Here is an 8,854-nt window from a genome sequence, read left to right as displayed (position 1 = left end):
ATGTAACTTCAAATAACATATACATACCCATATCATGTTAAGCTATGTTGTGAAGTATTGGTGTGGATGACATGATAACTATTGCTGCTTGACAAATTCCAGCATTTCGATATTACAGACAAATCACAGTTTTCCAGTACCTTTTTATTTTTATTTTAATAATTCTCACTATTAATGCCTTTCCCTTTGGAAAATTTTGTGCAGGTTTTGGTAAAGGATAGAAATGTGTACAATGGTAGACTCTCTAAACAAATTAATTCTTTGGAGAAAAAAAAATCCCTGTACCATGGAACCAGGAATTCCATTGTGCCTAATTACACCAAGAACAGGAAAGTTAGAGATTTACTAGACACACCTGATCCCATGGATAAAATGCCTATTTCTCAGATCTAGAGCCTAAGGCAATTAAGGGCAAGAGTTCAGTAATAAATATAGAGAAATTAGAATGGTATGGTATAATGGAAGACACCAGGACCTTCCCTTTGGGGAGCATTATGAAGGGAATATAGTAAGCATTATGAGGCCCATATAGTAAGACTAAGAAATTGTAGTATTGTGTCTGCTCCCCATAAGAAGTCCTTTTCACAAGGTCAGGCATTTGGATAAGGGTCTCCATTCCCTCAGGGCTTAAGGAAAGTTCCCAGTTGCTAAAGCAGTCACTCCCCTCTTCTTTTGCTGGAGGAACTTGTGGTCCTTTCATTAAGATGTGATGCCTATTGTCAAGTCCAAAGCTAGTCTCCTCAATCCATGATTTCAAGCCATACACAAGCTCACAAACCCTCTTTTCTCCTGTTTAATCCTACATGAAACTATAACATATAAAAGCTAACTTTTTCCAATTAAATGCTGCTGGCAGCCATTCAGTTCACACTCACATCATGTCAGTCTACTCCTTCTCTCTCACCCCTGGTGAGCCCACACATTGTCTTTGGGACCTGAACTCCCTCCCCCAAGCAGGTCTCCAGCAAAATATATAATTCATTGCTGGTTATCCTACATTATTACATCTGTACCAGACAGATGAAAATGATGCCTTGGATACAAACATGGGGTATTTAATGTTTCTTATATTTTCTTCTATTAAGTATTTTAACACTAACATTGTTGAAACATGTTGTCAAAACAGCACAAATTGGGGTACATCATCTACCCTTGGACTTGTACTCAGGAGGCTGACACATAAGGATCATGAGTTCAAATGTATCCCTGACTAAATACAGATATCCAAGCCAGGCCGAATAGCAAACAACATCTCAATGGAATTTGTAAAATTATGAAAACCAAAACCAGGAACAATCTCTCACAGACATAGCAGTTTTTTGGTTATTATGAATAAAGTGGCTATGAACATAGATGAGCAAGTGTTCTTGTGGTAGGATGGAGGAGCATCTTTTGGGTATATGCCCAAGAGTAGTATAGTTGGGTCTTGAGATAGATAAATTCTCAATTCTCTGAGGAACTAACAAATTGATTTCAAAGTTGTACAAGTTTGCACCCACAAGCAATGGAGAATTGTTCCCCATACTGTTAGAATTTCTAGTCACTCCTCCAGCTACATGACTGTACATGCACCATCCAGTAGCCAGACAAGATTCTTAGCCATCCCAGGGCCTTACGTCCAATGTAATCCATTCACTGTGTGATCACATAATTTGCATGCAGCATGATCACACAATCTATATGCATGTGTGGTATAGCTATGTAAGCTCATATGTGCATGTGCTGGGGGGAATCTATAAAAAGCGAGTTCCACCTATAACTCATCTCACTTCCTACATAATCATTTCCATAGGCCTTAGCACATCCCTTCTGTTCCCTTCCCTTAATAAAATCTCATAGTGGGTTTTGTTGTACCTCATGGCTTTTCTCACATGGTAAACTTAATACATTACACACTGCTTAATGAATAACATTGTGCCACTTAATAAATAATATTGATGCTGAAACTAAGCAGGCCCTCCCAGCACTCTGCACCCAGGACCCTGTACCAAGGTTTACTCTATCTACAACTGCCTACTGTTCCATTTGCCCAGCTGCAGGACAGCTTAGCACAACACTGGCTGCTTCCGTTGGTGAGTTTTCCCTTTCCGATCCCTAGCCATTTCCCACAACTGTGGTCTGAGATGTCATTCTCACTGTTGGACCCCCATCCTTGGGCTGTGTCTTTGAGCTGCATATGCCCTGCCCTCATTCTCTTGCTTGACCTAGACCCATAATCAATCCAAACCCAGATTGATACCTAGACATCAGCTTCAGAACATAACAACAGCCAATGCAACATGTCACCACCAGAGCCCAGATATTCTACTACAGCAAGCCCTGAATATTCCAACACAGCTGAAGGACAAGCAAAAGACCTAAAGACCATCTTTATGAAAATAATAGAGGTCCTTAAAGAGGAAGCAAACAAATCCCTTAAAGAAAGTTAAGAAAAACCAAACAGTTGAAGGACATGAAGAAAACTGTTCAAGATCTGAAAGTGGAAATGGAAGCAATAAAAAAGTACAAGCTGAAAAAATTCTGGAAATAAAAATCAGGTAAGCCAATAAGAACTACAGAATCAAGCTTCACCAAAAGAATAGAAGAGATGAAAAAAAGACTCTCAGGCATTGAATATATGTTAGAAGAAATGAATGTATTAGTCAAAGAAAATGTTAAATCTAAAAAGTTCCTAAAACACAAAATCCAGAAAATCTGGAACAATATGAAAAGACCAAACCTAGGAATAATGACTAGAAGGAAAAGGACTTCTAGCCCTTTGGCCCAGAAAATATTTGCAAAACAATCATAGTCAAAATTTTTTCTAACTAAAAAGGAAACCAGGAAAACACAGACCAAGGAATCAACTAAGCAGACATCATAGGGGTTCCCAGAGCCTGAAGCAGCAATCATGGAGGCTCCATGGGTCTGTGCCAGGTCCTCTACATATGTGTTATGGTTATGTAGCTTTGATGTTTTTATAGGATTCCTAACAGTGTGTATGGGGGAGGGAGTGTCTCTGACTCTTTTGTATGATCTTGGTACCCTTTTCCTCCTACTGGGTTGCCTCATGCTGCCTTCTTTTGTGAAGGGAAATGGAAGAATAGTGGATCTGGTGGAGAGGGGAGTGTAATACGAATCTTAAAAGGTCTTAATGAAAAACTCAGAGCCAAATATTGGGGTGAATGCTGAAAGATCAGAGAAACAGAACATGCCAGCCATGTTCTTACCTCTACAAAATCCCCATCCTCAACAGACTTCCTGTTTACACATGCCTTCTATCTTTCTATGTCCTGCCATATTACTTCCTGGAATTAAAGGTGTATGTCATCATGTCTCGCTGTGTTCCCAGTGTGGCCTTGAACTCACAGAGATCCAAATGGATCTCTGCCTCCTGAGTGATAGGATTAAGGATGTTTGCCACCACTGCCTGACCTCTATGTTTAATTTGGTGACTGGCTCTGTCCTCTGATGCTCAGATAAGTTTATTAGGGTACACAATATATCACCACAGGGGAGCAGTTCAGGGGACATTAGGGAGTAGAAGGTGAAAATTTACTGCATGAGGGGATATATTGTATGAAAGAAAACTGTTTTTAAAAAAGAAGGAAAAGAGAGGACTGTGGATGTAAGGAGGGAAGATTGGACCAAGACAAGCAGAAAACTCAGCAAGGCAAACACCAAGTCCTGTAGTTCTAACTCAGACACATGAGGCTTCATTCTCAGAGAGCTTAGATAGCACTATGGCTGCAAATGTTCATGCATGTCTCTCCTCTGCTACTTCCACTCCCTGTATCCAGTTCTCTGTGGCAGATATCTCATAGCTTGTGTAATTCAATATCAAATGGTCTCAAACTACAATACCGGCTTCATCTTCATAGCTTCATGCAATGAATTCTCAGAGTCTCCACATTGGGTTTCTGACCCGTGACAAACAGTGTTGAATTGAAACCACAGAGGAAGAATCCATGACTTTTACATTTTGCATCTTTCTTGTTTCAAGAACCAGTACAACATGGGTGACTGCCCCCAAACTCCCCAAATTTGGCTATTATGTTCCAAGTTGTGATGGACCTTATACTTGGACTACAGTTGCAGCAGTTTCTTTATGAAGTTCATTCCTGGAACCAGGAATCACTTTGCTTACTCCTTCCATAAATAGAATGTTCAGCTTTTAGTAGAGTTTTACCCTTAGGGCACTTTTATAGGCTTCTACTGTAGAGCAGGAGCCTTCAGTTTAATAGTGACACTCTCCTTAAAAGTTCCTGCCTGTTTCATCACTGAACTGCTACCTGAAACTACCTAAAACTTTTCTCTAAAAAAAAAAATACAATTTTTTTAAATTATGTATACAGCATGTATGACTGCATGCCAGAAGAGGGCACCAGATCTCATTACAGATGGTTGTGAGCCACCATGTAGTTGCTGGGAATTGAACTCAGGACCTCTGGAAGAGCAGTCAGTGCTCTTAACCTCTGAGCCATCTCTCCAGCCCCCAGAAATACAATTTTTCATTTCTTTTTTTGTTTCTTTTTCACTGGAGACCTAAATGAGTCACCAGTAATAACCATCCAACAAAATCAGTATTTTATCAAAGAAATCAGCCCATTAATTTTTAATTCTAACTTACTCAATTTCTCAGGGAATGGAGAAAGTATGATAAGGGGCCAAAATATATACAAACGATTTCTGGCTAAATTTATCAAGGTGTCTGTTTTCCACTGAAATCCTATGACCTCGATATCCACTGTCTGCATTGGTCTCAATACTCCCATCTTCTCAGCCCTGCAAGAACAGCTGGTTAAGCTCTGTGTACAGCTTTCTATGGCTTTTGCATTCGAAAGTCCTAATATCTTCAACATTGTTTCTTGCTGTGATTAAATTTTCCAACAATGCATCTTAGGTAATGAACACATTTATTTGGCTGAAATTGCCAGGTCACAACCCACCATTGTGGGAGCTTAGGGTAGAAACTCAAGCTAGCAACTGAAGGCAAAATCCATGGGGAAACTTTTTTACTGGCTTTCTTTCATGCTTGGTCACTGTCTTCTGCTCAGCTATATCTCCTATCCTACCCAGGCCCACTTGCTTAGGGGTATTGCCATGCTCAGTGGAAGAGCCTTCCTACATTAATCATCAATCAACACAATCTCTCACAGACATAGTAACTAGCAATTCTGATCCAGGCACACCCTCAACTGATTTTCCCTCCAAAGACTCTAGATCACATCATGTTGACAGCTTAAACTAATTAAGACAAAGAGACAATAATATCTCAGAAGGTTTTAGAAACCCTAAACCAACATATCACTCAAACAGAAAAAAAAAAAAAATATCAAGACAGCAACAACTGGAAAACATAGATATGCCTAGAGATGAGGTTAGGCAAGCCTCTAAGATCATGAAAAAAAACTAAAAATGTTTCTCCACAGGAAGTTCACATAGAAGAAACAAGCAAACAACAACAACAACAACAACAACAACAAAACCCTCAAGGAACTCATAACATAATATAGAAAATTTTCTGAATTAAAAAATTGTTGAAGGTCCATCATTTTCCAGAGAAACAATATAATTAGATGTCAATAAAACTAAAAATAAAGATGGCACTACTTAAAAAAAAATAAGACAGAAAAACACACCTACAAATATATATCATGGTCCTTTAACAAGAACTACATTATTATCTAAATCATACTATAAGAAATCTCTGGTCATCATTCATTCTTTGTAGCCCAGTTCTCTCCATTGCTAATAACAGAAAATGGGTTGGGTGAGGAGGGCTGTTCCACTAAAATTGGAGAGATTCATTTGACTCCTAATATTTTAACTTTGTAGAAAATAGTTCTGACTACTAAAAAGATCTCATTATCTGATGATAAAGAAAAGAATGTTTTCTAGGAAACGCCAATTTGTTTCCAATGATTGATGATCAGATGTGAGTCTGAATCAGTGAGGAAATGAAAACTTTTCCAAACTAAATGCAAGATAACAGGTTTTTAAATAGTGTATGATTTATATTGTACACCTAAAGCAACTTACTTTGCTCTAATCACTTTATAAGTCACAAGAACTTTAGGAAACAAATTTATGGCTGGGCGGTGGTAGCGCACACCTGTAATCCCAGCACTCGGGAGGCAGAGCCAGGCAGATCTTTGTGAGTTCGAGGCCAGCGTGGTCTACAGAGCGAGATCCAGGAAAGGCGCAAAGCTACACAGAGAAACCCTGTCTCGGAAGAAGAAAAAAAAAAAAAGAGGAAACAAGTTTATCCCCATGTTCATGTGTATGTTTATATGTGACAGAAGGAATGTCATCCATGTACACATGTGACACACAAGAGAAGAGGGTGTCGGGTCTCCTGGAACTGGAATACCAGGTGCTTATGACCTCCCTACCTGGGTGTTGGTATGAACACAAGTTGTCCCCAAGAAGAATTTGTGCTGAGATGTTGGCCAAGTTCCGTAGTACTTTTTTTCCAATAAACTAACAGTCTTTCATAGATTAACAACAAGAACACAAAGCCTAAAGAAATTTAGAAAAATAAAGAAATGATCCTTGAGAACATGATGCATCAATATTAAGATATTGAGTATGATAAATTTGTAGCATCAATTGAATACAATCCCAAGAAACTTCTTCACAATTTCTAACAGGATACCTGGTTCCAAAGCTAGATGCAAAGTGGTAACTCTCAGAATGGTAATAGGATTATGACAAGACAGTATACATATCAACACAATGTGACTTCTATATATACCAAAAAGCTACAACCATCAAGACTATGTACAATATTTGTGAATGATTAAAGGGGAGGGAGAGAAAAAGCCAAGAACAAAAGCAGAAAAATATAGTCAACTTTTAATCAAAAGACCAATAGAAACTCACCTAGGAAAAGTGTGATCATGACAAATGTTATCCAACTATCTATAATTCTATGTGTATAGAAAGTAAATAAACACAGACTTTACAACTCCAAAAGAATTAACTCAAAGTGACCCTTAAATTGTTTCTGACCCTCCAGCTACTGATATTTCTTTCAAACAGAGAGGCCCCATGCTCTAGAGCTCTCGCTGAAAATGGAGATGATCTCCTCCTATGGCTCTGCAAACTCTCATGTCCCTTTGTGGTTTCAGGTAAATCCAGCCCCACTGATGCCCACACACTAAACAATGTAGAGGAATAATTTAATGTCTATTTCCTGCCATGTGAGTTGTGGCACAATCTGTGCTATACAGTTGCACAACACCGTGCATACCTGAAATATCTCTGCAGCTCAGAAACTCCTTTTGTCTCCTGGAACTGAACTTACCTGAATCATGCCATGGTGGTTGGGGATAACAAAGTTAAAAGAATTTTAATCATGTGTGTCTAAAGGATGATCCACATCACCTATTTCTACTGGTTCCTAAACTGTCTGTAACATGTATAAGACAATCCTGAAAGTGGGAAGCAATGTTCATAACTTCTAGAAACCAGACCTTCAGTTTTTCATTCTGTCTTCCTACCACATATCAAAAGCAATGCCTAAGTGTACACATTGGTCGGTGATATTACAAGAAATGCAGCCTCCCATAACCAGGTCTGCAGAGCCTCCCCCTCCAAAGGGAATTCACATTGAGGCAGGCTCAGAGGCCAAAGAGCACTGCCCAGCTCACCACATAGACCAACAGAACAACAGTCTGGCTTATGATCCATCCCAGTCCCAGCAGCTCTGACAGCTCGGCAGACTTGTTCCTCCTGGTCTGGGGTCAATGGACCCAAAACTCTCCATCACATTACTTGTGTTCTCCCTCATAGCTTCCTACAGCAGAATCAGAGGAGAAAACCTTTCTTTCCTGGAAAGAACCTAAAGGCTACCTCCCACTGTCACTCCTGATGGTTAAGAGTCCCATTATTCCCAAAGTTCATTAGCTAAGGCCACTCATCTGGGCCTCAGGATATTAGCAGCTCCCCTACTGGGTGAGCAGAGATCATATGACTCACAGCACAGGCCCTCCCAGCTCTGTCCTTCCACCCAAGGAGACAGGGTCCTAGACTGGAAAGATTTTATTTTAGTAGAAATTCTTCCAGTCTCCCAGAGAACTTCAGTTCCTCTTCCAAGACATGGGGTCCTTTGTGTGTACATTCCATCACACACTCAATGTCCAGTTCATCCAACCCTTTCCTTCATAGCTGGAAAGTCCTACAGCCACACACAAGTCACATTCAAATAGTAACTGTTGGGGCTGGAGAGATGGCTCAGAGGTTAAGAGCACTGACTGCTCTTCCAGAGGTCCTGAGTTCAATTCCCAGCAACCACATGGTGGCTCACAACCATCTGTAATGAGATCTGGGGCCATCTTCTGGCCTACAGACATACATGCAGGCAGAACATATCTGTACACATAATAAATAAATAAATCTTTTTTAAAAATTGTAACTGTTGTTACTGTGTTACTCTTGTTAAGGCAAAAAGAGGCCAGGAATTAGAAAGCTTAGGTAGGACTTAGAGGCATGAAAGAGACTGTGGATATGATGAAGATATAATCTCAAAGAATTATTTTTGAAAAGTTGAAACAGGCTTAAAGACCATGTGCTCCATAGACTAACAATGTGGATGAGAGCATATTAGGTATTACTCACACCTTTTCTTTCAAGCTCAACATCTTAAACCAGGAAAATAACGGTCCTATCAGGCAGGGCCCCACCACTTTACCCAGATTTCCTGTTCCGGTTGGACTTGTGTAACTATAGTGATTTGGTTTCACAATAAGTTTGATCCTTTATCCAGATTCTTGATTGCACCAGATTGTGGATCCCAAATAATGGCCAATCAGGACATTTATTAATCATCTAAAATTGATAACTGGGGGCTGAAGAGATGGCTCAGAGGTTA

The sequence above is a fragment of the Onychomys torridus genome, chromosome 22 (genome assembly GCF_903995425.1).
Source record: "Onychomys torridus chromosome 22, mOncTor1.1, whole genome shotgun sequence".
Lineage (NCBI taxonomy): Eukaryota > Metazoa > Chordata > Mammalia > Rodentia > Cricetidae > Onychomys > Onychomys torridus.
This window is presented reverse-complemented; position numbering follows the sequence as displayed.